The sequence below is a fragment of the Paramisgurnus dabryanus genome, chromosome 20 (genome assembly GCF_030506205.2).
Source record: "Paramisgurnus dabryanus chromosome 20, PD_genome_1.1, whole genome shotgun sequence".
In the NCBI taxonomy this organism is placed as follows: Eukaryota; Metazoa; Chordata; class Actinopteri; order Cypriniformes; family Cobitidae; genus Paramisgurnus; species Paramisgurnus dabryanus.
In genome coordinates this window covers 20,210,630-20,236,508 of record NC_133356.1, presented here as the reverse complement: position 1 = coordinate 20,236,508, position 25,879 = coordinate 20,210,630, and the positions used below count along the sequence as shown (strand labels likewise).

General features: G+C 44.3%; 1 protein-coding gene and 1 long non-coding RNA gene across 3 annotated transcripts in view; both read left to right on the top strand.

Moving 5' to 3' along the window:
• The window catches only part of atrnl1a (attractin-like 1a), a 273,803-nt gene that overhangs the window by 103,140 nt on the left and 144,784 nt on the right, over nucleotides 1–25,879 (top strand). The window lies entirely within an intron of this gene.
• Nucleotides 24,006–25,496, top strand: LOC135787157 (uncharacterized). The gene is made up of 2 exons (XR_010547039.2): nucleotides 24,006–24,267; nucleotides 24,727–25,496. It is a non-coding gene; the product is annotated as an uncharacterized lncRNA (long non-coding RNA).

The following is a 25,879-nucleotide window of genomic DNA, read 5'->3' as shown; positions in this document are numbered from 1 at the left end:
AACAGCATGCTGAGCGATCTGTCTCATGGACACACCGGACCTGAGAAACGCGGGGTCCGACCACGGGGGGAATGTTAGGCGACACGCAGGTGTAATGGTTACACGATGGATGCCGGCGCGCCACGCTCTCCTCGGGACTCGATCGTGAAGCCAACGCTGAAGCGGTCTCATATGGAGCAGTCCGAGCGGTGTCACGGCCGCTGCTGCTGCCATATGCCCCAGGAGCTTTTGAAATTGTTTCAGCGGGACCGCATTCTTCCCTCGGAATGAACCGAGGCAAGTCAGAATTGACTGGACGCGCTCTTCTGTCAAACGCGCCGATAAATCGATCGAGTCCAGTTCCATCCCGAGAAAAGAGATCCTCTGCGTGGGGCAGAGTTTGCTCTTTTCCCAGTTGACCCGAAGACCCAAACGGGCGAGATGCCGAAGCGTTAAATCTCTGTGCTCGCACAGCGTCCGTCGAGAATGCGCTATTATAAGCCAATCGTCGAGGTAAGCCAATATGCGAACGCCGCTCTCTCTGAGGGGTTTTAACGCCGCCTCCACTACTTTCGTGAACACACGGGGAGAGAGGGATAGCCCGAACGGTAAAACTTTGTACTGGTATGCCCGTCCCTCGAATGCAAACCGGAGAAACGGTCTGTGACGAGGGATAATGGACACATGAAAGTACGCGTCTTTCAGGTCTATTGCCGCAAACCAATCTTGGGGGCGAATTGAATTGAATATTTGCTTCGGTGTTATCATCCTGAAAGACCTCTTTTGCAGAGATTTGTTCAGAACGCGCAAATCCAAGATCGGTCGCAACCCACCGCCTTTTTTGGGTACTATAAAATACGGGCTGTAGAAGCCCGACCTCATCTCGGTTGGAGGGACCGGCTCGATCGCGTCCTTCGTCAGCAGGACTTCGACCTCTGCACGCAGTACGTGTGCATCGGACGCTTTCACCGTGGTGAAACGAATGCCCGAGAATTTGGGTGTGTGCCGGATGAATTGAATTTCGTAACCGAGGCGAACAGTGCGTAAAACCCAACGAGACGGGCTGGGAAGCTGAAGCCACGCCCCCAGGGACCGTACGAGGGGAATTAACGGCACTGTCGGGGTACCCGCGGTGGGGCGGCTGAGCGGGACAGGTGGTACTGCCGGTACGTCTGCTGGGACAGCATAAGTATCTACAGTATGTGTGTGTGTGACACTGACCTGAGCCCGCTGAGGGTGACGGTCGTCTGGTCTCCTCAGCGGAGAGCACAGACTCCGAGGAGGGTGCTGGTGGTCCCGTCTCCTCAGCGGAGAGCTGGAACTCCTCAGAACACCCGCTGGCGATAGAGGAGAGGGAGGAAGAGCATGTAAATGCCCGCTCACATCTCTCTCGATCCTCTGGAGACCTGGAGAAGGAATAGGAATGCACTCTTTTTGTGGTTTTGTGGGTGCCGGCTGAGAAGCCGGCGGAACAGAAACAAAACGAAACCAAAGATTCTCCACCCGGCCCTCTACCGGTGGAGGGAGCGATGCCATCACCGTCTCCCGTAGAGTGATCCCATCCAAATCCAGGTCGCCCGTCTCAGGGCCGCTTCGATTTCCGTTTACCACGGGAAGCGGGTGGGGCGGGCGGGGCGGGCTGTCGACGGCTGTTCCCCCTCCGTGGCCTGGAAGATGTTCTAGTGGGGGGGGCGGAGGCAGCCGCCGCAGGGCGCCCTCGGCGAGGAGCAGACGGGCCCGCCGGCGCTGGAGGGCGAGATGCAGGTCGCTTGCGCCGGGGCATGATCTGAGCGATCGCCTCTGTCTGCTTCTGGGCGGCGGAGAACTGCTGGGCGAAGGACTCCACCGACTCACCGAAAAGGCCAGCCTGGGACACTGGAGCGTCCAAGAACTTGTTCTTCTCCGCATCCGACATGTCCGCCAGACATAGCCATAAGTGGCGTTCCTGGACCACCATCGTGGACATGGCACGACCAATTGCCTGCGCTGTCACCTTCGTAGCGCGAAGAGCCAGATCAGTGGCAGCCCGGAGCTCCGAAAGGACAGGCGAGTCGTGTCCTCCCTCGTGCAGATCCCTCAAGGCCTTCGCTTGGTGAACCTGCAGCAACGCCATAGCGTGCAGGGCTGAAGCCGCCTCTCCACATGCCTGGTGGGCAGCGCCCGTTAAACCGGAGGACTGTCTGCAGGCACGAGAGGGGAGGGTTGGGCGGTCCTTCCAAGAGGGAGCGTTAGCCGGACACAGCTGCATCGCGACCGCGCGCTCCACAGGAGGGATCCCCGTGTAACCCTTAGCGGCTCCGCTGGTGAGGGAGGTAAGGGGGGAGGGCTGAAACGGCCGTAATCTCATGGAAAACGGCGACTTCCAGGTTCTAGTCAGCTCCTCGTGCACCTCGGGGAAGAAAGGCACCGGTGGAGAGGGTTGTGAAACCCGGGCAGCTCCAAAGAACCAATCATCCAGGCGGGACGGTTCGGGCTGAGGGGGGGGAACCCACTCTAACCCTACGGTCTCCGCCGCTCGAGCGAGCACGGCCACCATCTCTGGATCGAACTCCGGCGTCCCAACCCGACCAGAGGGAGGAAGGGCGTCGGGGTCCACGTCAGGGGGAGGAGGCCCACCCTCGGATGCTGCGGCGTCGGTGGACCCGGAGGGCGGCACGATGGATTCTAGAGACATCGTAGAACACGACGCTGAAGTCTCCATCGGCACATCAACCGGCTGTGGATGAGGAGGCTGAGAGCCTGAGGACGAATCCCCCGCTCGGCTCAGCACAGTGATGCGCAGGTCGTCCTTTGAGAGCTTCACAGCCGCACCGTGGCGGCGTTCAGCACTCGCATGACGAGGGTTGCGTTTTTCCCGGAGGAAAGACAACCGTCTGCGCAAATCCACAAGGGACATGTTCTCGCAGTGAGAACACTTACCCCCAGCGAACGCTGCCTCTGCGTGCTCGATGCCCAAACACGAAAGACAACGCTCGTGACCGTCCTTCGGACCCATGTATTTGCCGCACCCAAGATCGCACGGACGAAAAGCCATCCTGAAAAGGACGCTGATGTCCGGATATACGAGAGAGTGGCTGCCTTTAACAAGGCACAAAGCTCTCTCGTATCACTCTTTTAGGGAAATTCACTCAGATGCTTAGTTGATGAGCGCACAGGAAGGCAACGCACACACTAAACTCAAAACAATAAAAGATGTAGAGTCGTGGAATTAAGTGAAGCGTCCGCTGTGGTACTGCTAGTCCAACCAACTTCAGCAATCGAATCCCACCAGAGTAGAGTAGCTTCTCAGTAGCAGATACTGCCGGCTTTCGAAGCGATAAAAAGCTAATTTCCCTATTTGCACCTGCTGCTTATATACGCACCTGGCGGGGCGGCGCCAGCATTATGCAAATATCTCAATGCCAAGTTAATTGGCGTTTTAGTAGTATTCGAAGCAGATTGGTCCTCTAAGCGAGTTCCCAATTCGTCGGTCACAACGTGACGTCGTAGTGACCGACTGAAAGGGAACTATAATGGTCTCTGCTGGTATGTGTTGGGTCCTATTGGTGTCACCATTAAATCTTAGTGAAATGATCCACAAAACACACTACATAAAGGAATTTGGTTTTAAAGGGATAGTTCGGCCAAAAATGATATTAAACCCATGATTTACTCACACCCAAGCTGTCCGAGTTGCATATGTCCATCGTTTTTCAGACGAACACATTTTCAGATATTTTAGAAAATGTTTTAGATCTTTCAGTTGATTAAATGTAATGTTACGGGGTCCACGACCTTCAAGTCCAAAAAAAGTGCGTCCATCCTTCACAAAATAAATCCAAACGGCTCCAGGATGATAAACAAAGGTCTTCTGAGGGTAATCCGCGAGGTGTTGTTGTAGAAATATCAGTATTTAAAACTTTATAAACTAAAAAAACTACCTTCCGGTAGCGCCACCATTCACCATTAGTCGTGTCCGCATTCAGGATGAGAGCTTACGCAGCCTACGGGGCCGACTCTGCTGCTGCTCTGTGCCCCGCCCTCCGAATTTGTCATACGTCACTAAGAAAAGTGCGTACACTACGCTAATACTCTCTCCTGAATACAGAGGAGTCTAAGATGGTAGCGCTACCGGAAGGTAGTTATTTACGTTAATAAAGTTTTAAATATGGATATTTCTACAACAACACCGCGCGGATTACCCACAGAAGACCTTTGTTTATCATCCTGGAGCCGTTTGGATTTATTTTGTGAAGGATGGACGCACTTTTTTTGGACTTGAAGGTCGTGGACCCCGTAACATTACATTTAATCAACTGAAAGATCTAAAACATTTTCTAAAATATCCGAAAATGTGTTTGTCTGAAAAACAATGGACAACTCAGACAGCTTGGGGGTGAGTAAATCATGGGTTTAATATCATTTTTGGCCGAACTATCCCTTTAATGGTGCTTATGGTTTCAAATGATATTTTAATGGAAACCATTAGAATTTGTGTTAAAGGGACACTCCACTTGTTTTAAAAAAAATACTCATTTTTATTACCATTCTTACCATCTTGGAATCCATTGAGCTGATCTCCGGTTCTGGCGCTAGCACTTTTAGCATAGCTTAGCACAATTTATAGAATCAAGGACTTTGCTGTCATATCATGGCTGCAGGAAGCGCAATGATATTATGCAGCACCTGAAAATAGTCCCCTGCTATTGAAAGTAACCAAGGGGACTATTTTCGGGCGTGATATCATTGCGCCTCCAGCAGCCATGTTACAGGAGCAAAGTCCTTGATTATTATGCCAGAATGAGAGTATATAGTTCTTAGCCATATCTGCCTAGAAAAATCACAACTTTTTCTCGGTCTTCGTACAAGTGCTAGTGCCGGACCCGGAGATGAGCTGAATGATTTCCAAAATGGTAAGAATCAAATGTTTAACTCTAGGGGAGCTGGAAAATGAGCATATTTTCAAAAAGGTTTCTATTGTTTTTTCTTTAGCATGGTAGCACTCTCAAATGCATTCACATCACCATGGAAACCAGTGAAGTTATCAAAGACAGTATTTCACCTGAAAGAGGGCAAAATTTATAACTGAAGGATAACTCTTTAAGAATTTGTGATCATGTGATTATATTCCCATATGGCTCCATTATCTCAGTATTACTTTTTAATAACATGCATGCATGTTGTTTGTTTAATAGTGATGAAAACCTTAAGCATTTCAAGAAACAGATGTATGTCTATGGTCTAGTGATGGATCTAATTGACTACTCTGCTGTCATTTCTGTGTATATTAGTGAATACTGTGAATACTGCTCCTAATTAAGTCTAGCTAGGTTTGGATCTTTTGGGTCTTCAGTATCTGTATGTTTATCCATGGCCCAATTTTTCTTTGTGCTAGTGTGTGTTTTTCTTTGCCTGTGTGTGTGTGTTCAGTGAAATAAGATTATTAAGATTAATGCAAATATACAACTACAACACTGAAACATAAATAATAGGCTTAACTAGATAGAAAAGTTTGAAGACAAACTTTATGTTGGCTTGACAAAGCCTAGCCTGAACGTTTAAAACAGATTGAGAGAAATTTAAAACAAGTTTAGTTTAGTATTATAACTTTCCGTAAACATGATACCAAAAGTTACCATGTTAGCATGTTTAGCACTAAGTTAGCATGATGTTAACATGAATTAGCATGAAGCTAGCATGATGTTAACATGAATTAGCATGAAGCTAGCATGATGCTAACATAAATTAGCATGACGCTAACATGAATTAGCATGAAGCTAACATGATGCTAACATGAATTAGCATGAAGCTAGCATGATGCTAACATGAATTAGCATGAAGCTAGCATGATGCTAACATGAATTAGCATAAAGCTAACATGAATTAGCATGAAGCTAACATGATGCTAACATGAATTAGCATGAAGCTAGCATGATGCTAACATGAATTAATATGAAGCTAGCATGATGCTAACATGAATTAGCATGAAGCTAGCATGATGCTAACTTGAATTAGCATGAAGCTAACATGAATTAGCATGAAGCTAACATGATGCTAACATGAATTAACATGAAGCTACCATGATGCTAACATGAATTAACATGAAGCTAGCATGATGCTAACATGAATTAGCATGAAGCTAGCATGATGCTAACATGAATTAGCATGAAGCTAGCATGATGCTAACATGAATTAGCATGAAGCTAGCATGATGCTAACATGAATTAGCATGAAGCTAGCATGATGCTAGCATGATTAGCATGAAGCTAGCATGATGCTAGCATGATTAACAGGAAGCTAGCATGATGTTAGCATGATTAGCATGAAGCTAACATGAATTAGCATGAAGCTAGCACGATGCTAACATGAATTAGCATGAAGCTAGCACGATGCTAACATGAATTAGCATGAAGCTAGCACGATGCTAACATGAATTAGCATGAAGCTAGCACGAAGCTAACATAAATTAGCATGAAGCTAGCACAATGCTAACATGAATTAGCATGAAGCTAGCACGATGCTAACAAGAATTAGCATGAAGCTAGCACGATGCTAACATGAATTAGCATGAAGCTAGCACGATGCTAACATGAATTAGCATGAAGCTAGCACGATGCTAACATGAATTAGCATGAAGCTAGCACGATGCTAACATGAATTAGCATGAAGCTAGCACGATGCTAACATGAATTAGCATGAAGCTAGCACGATGCTAACATGAATTAGCATGAAGCTAGCACGATGCTAACATGAATTAGCATGAAGCTAGCACGATGCTAACATGAATTAGCATGAAGCTAGCACGATGCTAACATGAATTAGCATGAAGCTAGCACGATGCTAACATGAATTAGCATGAAGCTAGCACGATGCTAACATGAATTAGCATGAAGCTAGCATGAAGCTAACATGAATTAGCATGAAGCTAGCACTATGCTAACATAAATTAGCATGAAGCTAGCATGAAGCTAACATGAATTAGCATGAAGTTAGCATGATGCTAACATGAATTAGTATGAAGCTAGCATGATGCTAACATGATTAGCATGAAGTTAGCAAGATTTATTATGAAATTAGCATAAAGCTAGCACGAAACTAGCATGAAGCTAGTATGACTTAGCATGGAGCTAGCATAAGGCTAACATGACCAAAAGACCCAACCCCCATGTCTCTATGATGTTCGGATCCAGAGATATAAGGCTTTGTTTATTATGTTGCTAGGGTGCTCATATTTGGTTGCTAGGGGCGTGGCTTAATACCTCAATAAGAATCCTCCGAGACTGATTGGATGCCTGAGTAAAATGAGCCCACCCCTATGTCTCTGTGACACTGTGCTGCAAAGATATCCATCTGGGCATTTTATAATGGCAGTCTATGGGATATGTTGCTAGGGTGCCCAAAAATGGTTGCTAGGGGCGTGGCTTAATAGCTATGGGGCGATCCTGAGAGACTGATTGGATGCCTGACTAAATTGAGCCCACCCCCATGTCTCTACGACACTCTAAAGTGAAGATATTCCATCTGGGACGCTTTTATTCCCTTATATGGACATGTTCCCTGCCCCATTATAAGTCAATGGGGAAATTTGGGTGCCCCTTACACCCCAGGGGTGAAACTTACACCCCAATGTGAGGCATGTTCTTACAGAGCCTGCCAGCCTCTTCAAATGTGGTAACCCAGAAGTTTCTACAAATTTCTCGCTCGCAGCTATGACCCGTCAAAGTTTGTCGCAATGTTAAGTCAATGGAAAATTTGGGGTGTTTGAGCGCCCCGTTTAGGAATTCGGTAGGTCCCATCAGTTAGAAAAGTCATAGCACGCTAAGTCAGACCAGTCTGAAGACTTTTGGAAAGTTTGGTGAATGTAGCTTGAAAGCTCTAGGAGGAGTTACAGTCAAAAATTTTGGGGATCAGAAGAATAATAATAACTAGATAGGTACATTTCCTGAAGAAAATGTGAAGTGGTGCTTGCCGTGGCAAATTTCGGGGGACAATATATGATTATACTCCAAGCCAAAAGTAAAACAATTCAACCCACATGTCTCTACGATATTCTGATGCGAAGATATAAGGCTTTGTTTATTCGGTTGCTTGGGTACTGTATTTGGTTGCTAGGGAGAAAATTGGCATCCACTAGTGATTACACTCCGAGTCACGAGTCAAACGGTCAAACCCCCGTGTCTCTACGATGTTCTGATGCGGAGATATAAGGCTTTGTTTACTCTGTTGCTAGGGTACTGTATTTGGTTGCTAGGGAAAAAATTGGCATCCACTAGTGATTACACTCCGAGATACGAGTCAAACGGTCCAACCCCCGTGTCTCTGCGATGTTCTGATGTGGAGATAAAAGGCTTTGTTTACTCTGTTGCTAGGGTAATGTATTTGGTTGCTAGGGAGAAAATTGGCATCCACTAGTGATTACACTCCGAGTCACGAGTCAAACGGTCCAAACCCCGTGTCTCTACGATGTTCTGATGCGGAGATATAAGGCTTTGTTTACTCTGTTGCTAGGGTACTGTATTTGGTTGCTAGGGGAAAAATGGCATCCACTAGTGATTACCCTCCGAGTCACGAGTCAAACGGTCCAAACCCCGTGTCTCTACGATGTTCTGATGCGGAGATATAAGGATTTGTTTACTCTGTTGCTAGGGTACTGTATTTGGTTGCTAGGGAAAAAAATTGCATCCACTAGTGATTACCCTCCGAGTCATGAGTCAAACGGTCCAACCCCCGTGTCTCTACGATGTTCTGATGCGGAGATATAAGGCTTTGTTTACTCTGTTGCTAGGGTACTGTATTTGGTTGCTAGGGAAAAAAATGGCATCCACTAGTGATTACCCTCCGAGTCACGAGTCAAACGGTCCAAACCCCGTGTCTCTACGATGTTCTGATGCGGAGATATAAGGCTTTGTTTACTCTGTTGCTAGGGTACTGTGTTTGGTTGCTAGGGAAAAAAATGGCATCCACTAGTGATTACCCTCCGAGTCATGAGTCAAACGGTCCAACCCCCATGTCTTTACGATGTTCTGATGCGGAGATATAAGGCTTTGTTTACTCTGTTGCTAGGGTACTGTATTTGGTTGCTAGGGAAAAAAATGGCATCCACTAGTGATTACCCTCCGAGTCACGAGTCAAACGGTCCAAACCCCGTGTCTCTACGATGTTCTGATGCGGAGATATAAGGCTTTGTTTACTCTGTTGCTAGGGTACTGTATTTGGTTGCTAGGGAAAAAATTGACATCCCATAGTGATTACCCGCCGAGTCACGAGTCAAACGGTCCAACCCCCGTGTCTCTACGATGTTCTGATGCGGAGATATAAGGCTTTGTTTACTCTGTTGCTAGGGTACTGTATTTGGTTGCTAGGGAAAAAAATGGCATCCCATAATGATTACACTCAGAGTCACGAGTCAAACGGTCCAACCCCCGTGTCTCTACGATGTTCTGATGCGGAGATATAAGGCTTTGTTTACTCTGTTGCTAGGGTACTGTATTTGGTTGCTAGGGGCGTGGCTTGGGAGTGGCCAATGATGTGCCCAGTGATTACACTCCGAGTCACAAGTAAAACGGTCCAACCCCCGTGTCTCTACGATGTTCTGATGCGGAGATATAAGGCTTTGTTTACTCTGTTGCTAGGGTACTGTATTTGGTTGCTAGGGGCGTGGCTTGGGAGTGGCCAATTATGTGCCCAGTGATTACACTCCGAGTCCCAAGTAAAACGGTCCAACCCCCGTGTCTCTACGATGTTCTGATGCGGAGATATAAGGCTTTGTTTACTCTGTTGCTAGGGTACTGTATTTGGTTGCTAGGGGCGTGGCTTGGGAGTGGCCAATGATGTGCCCAGTGATTACACTCCGAGTCACAAGTAAAACGGTCCAAACCCCGTGTCTCTACGATGTTCTGATGCGGAGATATAAGGCTTTGTTTATTCGGTTGCTAGGGTGCTCAAATTTGGTTGCTAGGGGCGTGGCTTGGGAGTGGCCAATGATGTGCCCAATTGTTACACCCCTAGTCACAAGTAAAACGGTCCAACCCCCGTGTCTCTACGATGTTCTGATGCCGAGATATAACTGTTTGTATTTTATGTTGCTAGGGTGCTCAAAAGTGGTTGCTAGGGGCGTGGCTTAGTAAGTCTGTAAGAATCCTGAGAGACTGATTGGATGCCTGAGTAAAATGAGCCCACCCCCATGTCTCTATGACACTGTGGTGCAAAGATATCCATCCGGGCATTTTATAATGGCAGTCTATGGTATAGGTTGCTAGGGTGCCCAAAATGGTTGCTATGGTAACCTTACACCCCATTGTGGGGTACGTCCTGACAGAGTCTAGCACCCTCTTCAAATTTAGTAACCCACATGTTTCTATGAAATCCTGGCTCGGACCTATGACCCGTCAAAATTTTTGCAATGGTAAGTCTATGGGATTTTGCCCCATTGACTTTTCATTGGGGCACTTTTGGGCACCTCTTACACCCCAGGGGTACAACTTACACCCCATTGTGATCCATGTTCTTACAGAGCCTACCACCCTCTTCAAATGTTGTAACCACCATGTTTCTACAAAATCCTCGAGCGGAGCTATGACTCGTCAAAGTTGGGCGCAATGTTAAGTCAATGGGATTTTTTGGGTAGTTTTTCGCCCCCCTTTCGGAAATCCTGCACCCGATCGCTTATAAAAGTCATAGCACACCTCTCCTCAATAAGCCGGTCGATTTGAGCCCTAATTTATGGGTCTACGACAAAGCGTGCGGGACGAGTTACGCGCCGAAAAAGTGTCCAGAAAAAGAATAATAATAATAATAATAATAATAAGTATGCAAGATAGTAATAGTGATGCTTTGCATAAATGCAAGCACCACTAATAATAATAATAATAACTAGATAGAAAAGTTTGAAGACAAACTTTATGTTGGCTTGACAAAGCCTAGCCTGAACGTTTAAAACAGATTGAGAGAAATTTAAAACAAGTTTAGTTTAGTATTATAACTTTCCGTAAACATGATACCAAAAGTTACCATGTTAGCATGTTTAAAACTAAGTTAGCATGATGCTAACATGAATTAGCATGAAGCTAGCATGATGCTAACATGAATTAGCATGAAGCTAGCATGATGCTAACATGAATTAGCATGAAGCTAGCATGATGCTAACATGAATTAGCATGAAGCTAGCATGATGCTAACATGAATTAGCATGAAGCTAGCATGATGCTAACATGAATTATCATGAAGCTAGCATGATGCTAACATGAATTAGCATGAAGCTAGCATGATGCTAACATGAATTAGCATGAAGTTAGCATGATGCTAACATGAATTAGCATGAAGCTAGCATGAAATAGCATGAAGCTAGCATGATGCTAGCATGATTAGCATGAAGCTAGCATGATGCTAGCATGATTAGCAGGAAGCTAGCATGACGCTAACATGAATTAGCATGAAGCTAGCACGACGCTAACATGAATTAGCATGAAGCTAGCACGACGTTAACATGAATTAGCATGAAGCTAGCACGACGTTAACATGAATTAGCATGAAGCTAGCACGATGCTAACATGAATTAGCATGAAGCTAGCACGACGCTAACATGAATTAGCATGAAGCTAGCACGATGCTAACATGAATTAGCATGAAGCTAGCACGACGTTAACATGAATTAGCATGAAGCTAGCACGATGCTAACATGCATTAGCATGAAGCTAGCACAATGTTAACATGAATTAGCATGAAGCTAGCACGATGCTAACATGAATTAGCATGAAGCTAGCACGATGCTAACATGAATTAGCATGAAGCTAGCACGATGCTAACATGAATTAGCATGAAGCTAGCACGATGCTAACATGAATTAGCATGAAGCTAGCACGATGCTAACATGAATTAGCATGAAGCTAGCACGATGCTAACATGAATTAGCATGAAGCTAGCACGATGCTAACATGAATTAGCATGAAGCTAGCACGAAGCTAACATGAATTAGCATGAAGCTAGCACGAAGCTAACATGAATTAGCATGAAGCTAGCATGATGCTAACATGAATTAACATGAAGTTAGCATGATGCTAACATGAATTAGTATGAAGCTAGCATGATGCTAACATGATTAGCATAAAGTTAGCAAGATTTATTATGAAATTAGCATAAAGCTAGCACGAAACTAGCATGAAGCTAGTATGACTTAGCATGGAGCTAGCATAAGGCTAACATGACCAAAAGACCCAACCCCCATGTCTCTATGATGTTCGGATCCAGAGATATAAGGCTTTGTTTATTATGTTGCTAGGGTGCTCATATTTGGTTGCTAGGGGCGTGGCTTAATACGTCAATAAGAATCCTCTGAGACTGATTGGATGCCTGAGTAAAATGAGCCCACCCCCATGTCTCTGTGACACTGTGCTGCAAAGATATCCATCTGGGCATTTTATAATGGCAGTCTATGGGATATGTTGCTAGGGTGCCCAAAAATGGTTGCTAGGGGCGTGGCTTAATAGCTATGGGGCGATCCTGAGAGACTGATTGGATGCCTGACTAAATTGAGCCCACCCCCATGTCTCTACGACACTCTAAAGTGAAGATATTCCATCTGGGACGCTTTTATTCCCTTATATGGGCATGTTCCCTCCCCCATTATAAGTCAATGGGGAAATTTGGGTTGTCCTTACGCCCCAGGGGTGAAACTTACACCCCAATGTGATGTATGTTCTTACACAGTCTGCCAGCCTCTTCAAATGTGGTAACCCACAAGTTTCTACAAATTTCTCGCTTGCAGCTATGACCCGTCAAAGTTTGTCGCAATGTTAAGTCAATGGAAAATTTGGGGTGTTTGAGCGCCCCGTTTAGGAATTCGGTAGGCCCCATCAGTTAGAAAAGTCATAGCACCCATCTACGGACCAGTCTTAAAAGTTTTGTAAAGTTTTGTGGGTGTAGCTTGAAAGCTCTAGGAGGAGTTACAATTGGTAAAAAGTATGAACAGAAGAAGAATAATAATAATAACTAGATAGGTACATTTCCTGAAGAAAATGTGAAGTGGTGCTTGCCGTGGCAAAATTCTCGGGACAATATATGATTATACTCCAACCCAAAAGTAAAACGTTCCAACCCACTATCCACTAGTGATTACATTCAGAGTCACGAGTTAAACGGTCCAACCCCCGTGTCTCTACGATGTTCTGATGCGGAGATATAAGGCTTTGTTTACACTGTTGCTAGGGTACTGTATTTGGTTGCTAGGGAAAAAATTGGCATCCACTGGTGATTACACTCTAAGTCACAAGTCAAACGGTCCAACCCCCGTGTCTCTACGATGTTCTGATGCGGAGATATAAGGGTTTGTTTACACTGTTGCTAGGGTACTGTATTTGGTTGCTAGGGAAAAAATTGGCATCCACTAGTGATTACATGCCGAGTCACGAGTAAAACGGTCCAACCCCCGTGTCTCTACGATGTTCTGATGCAGAGATATAAGGCTTTGTTTACACTGTTGCTAGGGTACTGTATTTGGTTGCTAGGGAAAAAAATTGGCATCCACTAGTGATTACATGCCGAGTCACGAGTAAAACGGTCCAACCCCCGTGTCTCTACGATGTTCTGATGCTGAGTTATAAGGCTTTGTTTACACTGTTGCTAGGGTACTGTATTTGGTTGCTAGGGAAAAAATTGGCATCCACTAGTGATTACATGCCAAGTCACGGGTAAAACGGTCCAACCCCCGTGTCTCTACGATGTTCTGATGCGGAGATATAAGGCTTTGTTTACACTGTTGCTAGGGTACTGTATTTGGTTGCTAGGGAAAAAATTGGCATCCACTGGTGATTACACTCTAAGTCACAAGTCAAACGGTCCAACCCCCGTGTCTCTACGATGTTCTGGTGCGGAGATATAAGGCTTTGTTTACTCTGTTGCTAGGGTACTGTATTTGGTTGCTAGGGAAAAAATTGGCATCCCATAATGATTACACTCTGAGTCACTAGTCAAACGGTCCAACCCCCGTGTCTCTACGATGTTCTGGTGCGGAGATATAAGGCTTTGTTTACTCTGTTGCTAGGGTACTGTATTTGGTTGCTAGGGAAAAAATTGGCATCCCATAATGATTACACTCTGAGTCACTAGTCAAACGGTCCAACCCCCGTGTCTCTACGATGTTCTGGTGCGGAGATATAAGGCTTTGTTTACTCTGTTGCTAGGGTACTGTATTTGGTTGCTAGGGAAAAAATTGGCATCCCATAATGATTACACTCCGAGTCACGAGTCAAACGGTCCAACCCCCGTGTCTCTACGATGTTCTGATGCGGAGATATAAGGCTTTGTTTACTCTGTTGCTAGGGTACTGTATTTGGTTGCTAGGGAAAAAATTGGCATCCCATAATGATTACACTCTGAGTCACTAGTCAAACGGTCCAACCCCCGTGTCTCTACGATGTTCTGGTGCGGAGATATAAGGCTTTGTTTACTCTGTTGCTAGGGTACTGTATTTGGTTGCTAGGGAAAAAAATGGCATCCCATAATGATTACACTCCGAGTCACAAGTCAAAAGGTCCAACCCCCGTGTCTCTACGATGTTCTGGTGCGGAGATATAAGGCTTTGTTTACTCTGTTGCTAGGGTACTGTATTTGGTTGCTAGGGAAAAAATTGGCATCCCATAATGATTACACTCTGAGTCACTAGTCAAACGGTCCAACCCCCGTGTCTCTACGATGTTCTGGTGCGGAGATATAAGGCTTTGTTTACTCTGTTGCTAGGGTACTGTATTTGGTTGCTAGGGAAAAAAATGGCATCCCATAATGATTACACTCCGAGTCACAAGTCAAAAGGTCCAACCCCCGTGTCTCTACGATGTTCTGATGCGGAGATATAAGGCTTTGTTTACTCTGTTGCTAGGGTACTGTATTTGGTTGCTAGGGAAAAAATTGGCATCCCATAATGATTACACTCTGAGTCACTAGTCAAACGGTCCAACCCCCGTGTCTCTACGATGTTCTGGTGCTGTGATATAAGGCTTTGTTTACTCTGTTGCTAGGGTACTGTATTTGGTTGCTAGGGAAAAAATTGGCATCCCATAATGATTACACTCCGAGTCACGAGTCAAACGGTCCAACCCCCGTGTCTCTACGATGTTCTGATGCGGAGATATAAGGCTTTGTTTACTCTGTTGCTAGGGTACTGTATTTGGTTGCTAGGGAAAAAATGGCATCCCATAATGATTACACTCCGAGTCACAAGTCAAAAGGTCCAACCCCCGTGTCTCTACGATGTTCTGGTGCGGAGATATAAGGCTTTGTTTACTCTGTTGCTAGGGTACTGTATTTGGTTGCTAGGGAAAAAATTGGCATCCCATAATGATTACACTCTGAGTCACTAGTCAAACGGTCCAACCCCCGTGTCTCTACGATGTTCTGGTGCGGAGATATAAGGCTTTGTTTACTCTGTTGCTAGGGTACTGTATTTGGTTGCTAGGGAAAAAAATGGCATCCCATAATGATTACACTCCGAGTCACAAGTCAAAAGGTCCAACCCCCGTGTCTCTACGATGTTCTGATGTGGAGATATAAGGCTTTGTTTACTCTGTTGCTAGGGTACTGTATTTGGTTGCTAGGGAAAAAATTGGCATCCCATAATGATTACACTCCGAGTCACGAGTCAAACGGTCCAACCCCCGTGTCTCTACGATGTTCTGATGCGGAGATATAAGGCTTTGTTTACTCTGTTGCTAGGGTACTGTATTTGGTTGCTAGGGAAAAAATTGGCATCCCATAATGATTACACTCTGAGTCACTAGTCAAACGGTCCAACCCCCGTGTCTCTACGATGTTCTGGTGCGGAGATATAAGGCTTTGTTTACTCTGTTGCTAGGGTACTGTATTTGGTTGCTAGGGAAAAAAATGGCATCCCATAATGATTACACTCCGAGTCACAAGTCAAAAGGTCCAACCCCCGTGTCTCTACGATGTTCTGGTGCGGAGATATAAGGCTTTGTTTACTCTGTTGCTAGGGTACTGTATTTGGTTGCTAGGGAAAAAATTGGCATCCCATAATGATTACACTCTGAGTCACTAGTCAAACGGTCCAACCCCCGTGTCTCTACGATGTTCTGGTGCGGAGATATAAGGCTTTGTTTACTCTGTTGCTAGGGTACTGTATTTGGTTGCTAGGGAAAAAAATGGCATCCCATAATGATTACACTCCGAGTCACAAGTCAAAAGGTCCAACCCCCGTGTCTCTACGATGTTCTGATGTGGAGATATAAGGCTTTGTTTACTCTGTTGCTAGGGTACTGTATTTGGTTGCTAGGGAAAAAATTGGCATCCCATAATGATTACACTCTGAGTCACTAGTCAAACGGTCCAACCCCCGTGTCTCTACGATGTTCTGGTGCTGAGATATAAGGCTTTGTTTACTCTGTTGCTAGGGTACTGTATTTGGTTACTAGGGAAAAAATTGGCATCCCATAATGATTACACTCCGAGTCACGAGTCAAACGGTCCAACCCCCGTGTCTCTACGATGTTCTGATGCGGAGATATAAGGCTTTGTTTACTCTGTTGCTAGGGTACTGTATTTGGTTGCTAGGGAAAAAATTGGCATCCCATAATGATTACACTCTGAGTCACTAGTCAAACGGTCCAACCCCCGTGTCTCTACGATGTTCTGGTGCGGAGATATAAGGCTTTGTTTACTCTGTTGCTAGGGTACTGTATTTGGTTGCTAGGGAAAAAAATGGCATCCCATAATGATTACACTCCGAGTCACAAGTCAAAAGGTCCAACCCCCGTGTCTCTACGATGTTCTGGTGCGGAGATATAAGGCTTTGTTTACTCTGTTGCTAGGGTACTGTATTTGGTTGCTAGGGAAAAAATTGGCATCCCATAATGATTACACTCTGAGTCATGAGTAAAACGGTCCAACCCCCGTGTCTCTACGACATTGTAAAGCAAAGATATCCCATCTGGAACTTTTTTATTCCCTTATATGGGCATGTTTCCTGCCCCATTATAAGTCAATGGGCATTTTCGGGTGCCTCTTACACCCCAGGGGTACAGCTTACACCCCTATGTGATGTATGTTCTTACAGAGTCTATCACCCTCTTCAAATGTTGTAACCTACATGTTTCTACAAAATCCTCAAGCGGAGCTATGACCCGTCAAAGTTCGGCCCAATGTTAAGTCAATGGGATTTTTCGGGTGGTTTTTCGCCCCCCTTTCGAAAATCCTTCACCGATCGCTTATAAAAGTCATAGCACACCTCTCCTTAATAATCTGGTCGATTTGAGCCCTCTTTCATGGGACTGTGGCAAACCGTGCGGGACGAGTTACGCGCCGAAAAATGTGCAGACATAAGAATAAGATATAATAATAATAACTAGATAGGTACATTTCCTGAAGAAAATGTGAAGTGGTGCTTGCCGTGGCAAATTTCGGGGGACAATATATGATTATACTCCAAGCCAAAAGTAAAACAATTCAACCCACATGTCTCTACGATATTCTGATGCGAAGATATAAGGCTTTGTTTATTCGGTTGCTAGGGTACTGTATTTGGTTGCTAGGGAGAAAATTGGCATCCACTAGTGATTACACTCCGAGTCACGAGTCAAACGGTCAAACCCCCGTGTCTCTACGATGTTCTGATGCGGAGATATAAGGCTTTGTTTACTCTGTTGCTAGGGTACTGTATTTGGTTGCTAGGGAAAAAATTGGCATCCACTAGTGATTACACTCCGAGATACGAGTCAAACGGTCCAACCCCCGTGTCTCTGCGATGTTCTGATGTGGAGATAAAAGGCTTTGTTTACTCTGTTGCTAGGGTAATGTATTTGGTTGCTAGGGAGAAAATTGGCATCCACTAGTGATTACACTCCGAGTCACGAGTCAAACGGTCCAAACCCCGTGTCTCTACGATGTTCTGATGCAGAGATATAAGGGTTTGTTTACTCTGTTGCTAGGGTACTGTATTTGGTTGCTAGGGAAAAAATGGCATCCACTAGTGATTACCCTCCGAGTCATGAGTCAAACGGTCCAACCCCCGTGTCTCTTCGATGTTCTGATGCGGAGATATAAGGCTTTGTTTACTCTGTTGCTAGGGTACTGTATTTGGTTGCTAAGGAAAAAAATGGCATCCACTAGTGATTACCCTCCGAGTCACGAGTCAAACGATCCAACCCCCATGTCTCTACGATGTTCTGATGCGGAGATATAAGCCTTTGTTTACTCTGTTGCTAGGGTACTGTATTTGGTTGCTAGGGAAAAAAATGGCATCCACTAGTGATTACCCTCCGAGTCACGAGTCAAACGGTCCAACCCCCGTGTCTCTACGATGTTCTGATGCGGAGTTATAAGGCTTTGTTTACTCTGTTGCTAGGGTACTGTATTTGGTTGCTAGGGAAAAAATGGCATCCACTAGTGATTACCCTCTGAGTCACGAGTCAAACGGTCCAACCCCCGTGTCTCTACGATGTTCTGATGCGGAGATATAAGGCTTTGTTTACTCTGTTGCTAGGGTACTGTATTTGGTTGCTAGGGAAAAAAATGGCATCCACTAGTGATTACCCTCCGAGTTACGAGTCAAACGGTCCAACCCCCGTGTCTCTACGATGTTCTGATGCGGAGATATAAGGCTTTGTTTACTCTGTTGCTAGGGTACTGTATTTGGTTGCTAGGGAAAAAAATGGCATCCACTAGTGATTACCCTTCGAGTCATGAGTCAAACGGTCCAACCCCCGTGTCTCTACGATGTTCTGATGCGGAGATATAAGGCTTTGTTTACTCTGTTGCTAGGGTACTGTATTTGGTTGCTAGGGAAAAAAATGGCATCCACTAGTGATTACCCTCCGAGTCACGAGTCAAACGGTCCAAACCCCATGTCTCTACGATGTTCTGATGCGGAGAAATAAGGCTTTGTTTACTCTGTTGCTAGGGTACTGTATTTGGTTGCTAGGGAAAAAAATGGCATCCACTAGTGATTACCCTCCGAGTCATGAGTCAAACGGTCCAACCCCCATGTCTCTACGATGTTCTGATGTGGAGATATAAGGCTTTGTTTACTCTGTTGCTAGGGTACTGTATTTGGTTGCTAGGGGCGTGGCTTGGGAGTGGCCAATGATGTGCCCAGTGATTACACTCCGAGTCACAAGTAAAACGGTCCAACCCCCGTGTCTCTACGATGTTCTGATGCGGAGATATAAGGCTTTGTTTACTCTGTTGCTAGGGTACTGTATTTGGTTGCTAGGGGCGTGGCTTGGGAGTGGCCAATTATGTGCCCAGTGATTACACTCCGAGTCACAAGTAAAACGGTCCAACCCCCGTGTCTCTACGATGTTCTGATGCGGAGATATAAGGCTTTGTTTACTCTGTTGCTAGGGTACTGTATTTGGTTGCTAGGGGCGTGGCTTGGGAGTGGCCAATGATGTGCCCAGTGATTAAACTCCGAGTCACAAGTAAAACGGTCCAAACCCCGTGTCTCTACGATGTTCTGATGCGGAGATATAAGGCTTTGTTTATTCGGTTGCTAGGGTGCTCAAATTTGGTTGCTAGGGGCGTGGCTTGGGAGTGGCCAATGATGTGCCCAATTGTTACACCCCTAGTCACAAGTAAAACGGTCCAACCCCCGTGTCTCTACGATGTTCTGATGCCGAGATATAACTGTTTGTATTTTATGTTGCTAGGGTGCTCAAAAGTGGTTGCTAGGGGCGTGGCTTAGTAAGTCTGTAAGGATCCTGAGAGACTGATTGGATGCCTGAGTAAAATGAGCCCACCCCCATGTCTCTATGACACTGTGGTGCAAAGATATCCATCCGGGCATTTTATAATGGCAGTCTATGGTATAGGTTGCTAGGGTGCCCAAAATGGTTGCTATGGTAACCTTACACCCCATTGTGGGGGACGTCCTGACAGAGTCTAGCACCCTCTTCAAATTTAGTAACCCACATGTTTCTATGAAATCCTCGCTCGTACCTATGACCCGTCAAAGTTTTTGCAATGTTAAGTCTATGGGATTTTGCCCCATTGACTTTTCATTGGGGCACTTTTGGGCACCTCTTACACCCCAGGGGTACAACTTACACCCCATTGTGATCCATGTTCTTACAGAGCCTACCACCCTCTTCAAATGTTGTAACCCACATGTTTCTACAAAATCCTCGAGCGGAGCTATGACTCGTCAAAGTTGGGCGCAATGTTAAGTCAATGGGATTTTTTGGGTGGTTTTTCGCCCCCCTTTCGGAAATCCTGCACCCGATCGCTTATAAAAGTCATAGCACACCTCTCCTCAATAAGCCGGTCGATTTGAGCCCTAATTTATGGGTCTACGACAAACCGTGTGGGACGAGTTACGCGCCGAAAAAGTGTGCAGACATAAGAATAATAAGATATAATAATAATAATAATAACTAGATAGGTACATTTCCTGAAGAAAATGTGAAGTGGTGCTTGCCGTGGCAAATTTCGGGGGACAATACATGATTATACTCCAAGCCAAAAGTAAAACAATTCAACCCACATGTCTCTACGATATTCTGATGTGAAGATATAAGGCTTTGTTTATTCGGTTGCTAGGGTACTGTATTTGGTTGCTAGGGAGAAAATTGGCATCCACTAGTGATTACACTCCGAGTCACGAGTCAAACGGTCAAACCCCCGTGTCTCTACGATGTTCTGATGCGGAGATATAAGGCTTTGTTTACTCTGTTGCTAGGGTACTGTATTTGGTTGCTAGGGAAAAAAATGACATCCACTAGTGATTACCCTCCGAGTCACGAGTCAAACGGTCCAAACCCCGTGTCTCTACAATGTTCTGATGCGGAGATATAAGGCTTTGTTTACTCTGTTGCTAGGGTACTGTATTTGGTTGCTAGGGAAAAAAATGGCATCCACTAGTGATTACCCTCCGAGTCACGAGTCAAACGGTCCAACCCCCGTGTCTCTACGATGTTCTGATGCGGAGATATAAGGCTTTGTTTACTCTGTTGCTAGGGTACTGTATTTGGTTGCTAGGGAAAAAAATTGCATCCACTAGTGATTACCCTCCGAGTCATGAGTCAAACGGTCCAACCCCCGTGTCTCTACGATGTTCTGATGCGGAGATATAAGGCTTTGTTTACTCTGTTGCTAGGGTACTGTATTTGGTTGCTAGGGGCGTGGCTTGGGAGTGGCCAATGATGTGCCCAGTGATTACATTCCAAGTCACAAGTAAAACGGTCCAACCCCCGTGTCTCTACGATGTTCTGATGCGGAGATATAAGGCTTTGTTTACTCTGTTGCTAGGGTACTGTATTTGGTTGCTAGGGGCGTGGCTTGGGAGTGGCCAATGATGTGCCCAGTGATTACACTCCGAGTCACAAGTAAAACGGTCCAGCCCCCGTGTCTCTACGATGTTCTGATGCGGAGATATAAGGCTTTGTTAACTCTGTTGCTAGGGTACTGTATTTGGTTGCTAGGGGCGTGGCTTGGGAGTGGCCAATGATGTGCCCAGTGATTACACTCCGAGTCACAAGTAAAACGGTCCAACCCCCGTGTCTCTACGATGTTCTGATGCGGAGATATAAGGCTTTGTTTACTCTGTTGCTAGGGTACTGTATTTGGTTGCTAGGGGCGTGGCTTGGGAGTGGCCAATGATGTGCCCAGTGATTACACTCCGAGTCACAAGTAAAACGGTCCAAACCCCGTGTCTCTACGATGTTCTGATGCGGAGATATAAGGCTTTGTTTATTCGGTTGCTAGGGTGCTCAAATTTGGTTGCTAGGGGCGTGGCTTGGAAGTGGCCAATGATGTGCCCAATTGTTACACCCCTAGTCACAAGTAAAACGGTCCAACCCCCGTGTCTCTACGATGTTCTGATGCCGAGATATAACTGTTTGTATTTTATGTTGCTAGGGTGCTCAAAAGTGGTTGCTAGGGGCGTGGCTTAGTACGTCTGTAAGGATCCTGAGAGACTGATTGGATGCCTGAGTAAAATGAGCCCACCCCCATGTCTCTATGACACTGTGGTGCAAAGATATCCATCCGGGCATTTTATAATGGCAGTCTATGGTATTGGTTGCTAGGGTGCCCAAAATGGTTGCTATGGTAACCTTACACCCCATTGTGGGGGACGTCCTGACAGAGTCTAGCACCCTCTTCAAATTTAGTAACCCACATGTTTCTATGAAATCCTGGCTCGGACCTATGACCCGTCAAAATTTTTGCAATGGTAAGTCTATGGGATTTTGCCCCATTGACTTTTCATTGGGGCACTTTTGGGCACCTCTTACACCCCAGGGGTACAACTTACACCCCATTGTGATCCATGTTCTTACAGAGCCTACCACCCTCTTCAAATGTTGTAACCCACATGTTTCTACAAAATCCTCGAGCGGAGCTATGACTCGTCAAAGTTGGGCGCAATGTAAAGTCAATGGGACGTTTTCGGGAGGTTTTTCGCGCCCCTTTCGGAAATCATGCACCCGATCGCTTATAAAAGTCATAGCACACCTCTCCTCAATAATCCGGTCGATTTGAGCCCTAATTTATGGGTCTACGACAAAGCGTGCGGGACGAGTTACGCGCCGAAAAAGTGTCCAGAAAAAGAAGAATAATAATAATAATATCTTTGAGGAATAGTAATAGTGATGCTTTGCATAAATGCAAGCACCACTAATAAGTATGAGCAATAATAATAGTGATGCCTTGCATAAATGCAAGCACCACTAATAATAAGTATGCAAGATAATAATAGTGATGCCTTGCATAAATGCAAGCACCACTAATAATAATAAGCTTAGATCGAAGAACAGTATGTTGGCTTTGTCAAGCCAACATAATAATAAGCTTAGATCGAAGAACAGTATGTTGGCTTTGTCAAGCCAACATAATTATACACATTTATCAATATTACATAAAAGCATTTATGCAAGTGTTAAATGGATGTGGACTATATACTCTAGAGCTTTCATAGACCCCTCAAGAGGAAACTTACTCAGTGATTTCATACTTTTTTTCATACACTAAATGGAAAAAGTATATGGACACCCAACTTCAAGCGACACCTTTTACTAACAGGCGGATCTAATAAAGCATGCAATCTCCTTTGTAGTAGGGTGAGGCCTGCCTTTTCTGTTTTAACATGACAGTACCCTGTGCGCAAAGTAAGACCCATGAAGAATTGATTTTCTGACGTTGGTGTGGATAAAAGTGCAAACCTGAAACAAATTAAACACTTCTGGGATGATTTGGGACACCATCTGCAAGCCAGGTTTCATTGTCCAACACTGTTGCTTTTATATGTGAATGAAAGCCATGTTTAAACATAAATCTTGTGGGAAGATTTCAAAGAAATGTGAGAAGAGTAATAACAGCGAGGGAACACCATCTTCCTGTTTATCCTTCTAGTTCAACAAGTGCATATGGATGTAGTGTTGATGTCCATGGAGATTTGCCAATGAGGTGTAACTCAAGACTTTTTACATTCCATATGTATTCTTATTACAGTATATTCATAATATTAACTTTAATTGTTTAGGGGGAACAGAAATAGATACAGATGAGACAATTTTGGTTGATTCTGTACATAAGAGTTTACACCAATAAAATGAATGTGTTAGCATTGCTAAGATAAAGATTCCTAATGAAATTCTTCCAAGATCTTCCAATAGATGCATGTATTTGTATATTACTGTGGTCTTTTTCTTTCTCTGAAAGGGCAAAATCATTGATTTTTATAGAGAGTCTTTGTTTAGAAATGACTTTTATTCAGTGGTATTTTGAAAGCAATCAACTAAGCACGGCAAGGAGGTCAACTGGTGTCAAAAAAGAGTGAATGATAAATAAAATGGAAGACACAGCACAGTCTCTTTCAGTGTCTTTCACCTGTGTTGCTCTTTGTTTTTAAAAGCATCAGGATGGGAGAGAGTCAGAGGGAGATTGTGAGTGTTTGTGTGTGAGGAGATAAAAGAGAAAAGGATAGATGAGGAATACTAGGAGGAGAGAGAGCGAGCAGGTGGTTTATGGCCTGTTGTAGTCTGTTTCCTTTAATGAGCACAGCGGGGCATGCGAAAGAGGAAGACATTCTGCTTTAGATACCGATATTCACCTTATTTTTCACGACAACAAGGGCGGCGCCATTTCGCTCATTTTGTCAACGTTCTTCCGGCCGCATAGACGATGAGCAGCTGAGGCAGTGACTGAAGGCGACGTGTTAAGCTTAAAAAGCTCACTCGAGCGCCTTTATGTTTCTTTCTTACCAATTTTAAGCCAACTGAGGAACACCCTTATCCCAAGTAATGGTTCGACTACGATGTTCCGGTAACTTTAAACCACGCCTGGTGTTGAAAAGGTGGCCAGTTTCAGGTAAGCTATCTTAGCTTAATGTGCTCTTTCGCCTAACGTTAGATTTGTGATGTCCGTTCTACAAATACACTTAAGATCAGTAATGTTAGTTTATAAAATGCAACTATTTGAATGGTTTTAATTGTCCACCTATATTTTTATATTTACGATAGTACAACGATATATTATAGTACATTGCATTCTTACAGTAGCCCACGTGATTCCTACAAGTTACTGAGATTTCAGATGCTAGAATGTCAGTTCATTTCTCATTCAGATATTGATAATGACATATTAAACAACGTATTATTTAACACTGAAGTTAAAGGTTGTGTGCATAATGTTTCTGTCTCTTTTTAATGCATCTCTCTTACACACTGTTCTGTTTAAGTATGGATGTCATTTATATATTAAGTCTCATGATGCAAGTTTATTTTAAATACTAACATAAAAATGTTTATGGTTATATTGTTTTCACAGATGCATTGATGTTTAGTGATGCAGTGGACAACTGTGAGGATGATACAATCAACATGTTCCTAAACTGTAATGCAGAAACACAATGGGAGCATCTATCCGTCTCTGACCACAACTACACTTTAAAATCACAACTCAACCTGAAGCAACCTACATCTGATATGGGAAAACAATGGTGCGGTTTCCCGGACAGGGCTTATCCTGGTCCCAGGCTAAAATGCATATTTGAGCTACAATAATTTAAAAACACCTTTTACTGACATACCTCAACATATATTAGTGCCATTGTTTTGTCACAAGATGCGCACCAGTCTTGTTTTTTTGTAGGATTTGTTTGTAAAAACTAAAATGTCCTAATATAATTAAGGCCTAGTCCTGTAAACCCTGTCCGAGAAACTGCTTCAATGCTTCTGCTTCATGTGTTGAGCTGGCACAAATGTACATATCTCTGCTGAGAAACAACCATCTTTGGTTCAGCTTTACACAGGGTTGATATTGCATCCATTACACAAGCACTTTACCAGTACATACACCAACAGCTTCCAGATATACGCTTGGGATCAGCTCCTGATGACTCCGATAAAGCTGTGTCTTAATTTATTGCAGGGTGGTCTTGCTTTACCGGTTGTAAAGTTACATTAAACCTTCATATGTGATCAGATGTCATGCAGTGATATTAAACATTTACAGTGTGATCAGATGTTGTGCATTTATATTAAACATTTACAATGTGATCAGATGTTGTGCATTTATATAAAATCTTTACAATGTGATCTGTTGTGCATTTATATTAAACATTTACAATGTGATCAGATGTTGTGCATTTATATAAAATCTTTACAATGTGATCATGTTGTGCATTTATATTAAATCTTTACAATGTGATCAGATGTTACCTGTCATGCAGTTATATTAAACATTTACTATGTGATCAGATGTAACCTGTCATGCAGTTATATAAACCTTTACAGTGTGATCAAATGTAACCTGTCATGCAGTTATATAAACCTTTACAGTGTGATCAGTTATTATCTGTAAGGAATTTCTTAAACCATATGTGAGCTTTAGAGATTCCACTTAAAAGGATTTTAGTCTCATGATTTGAAGGAATAAGTGTTGGCAAGTTTGCAAATGAATTCTATCATGGTACCACATA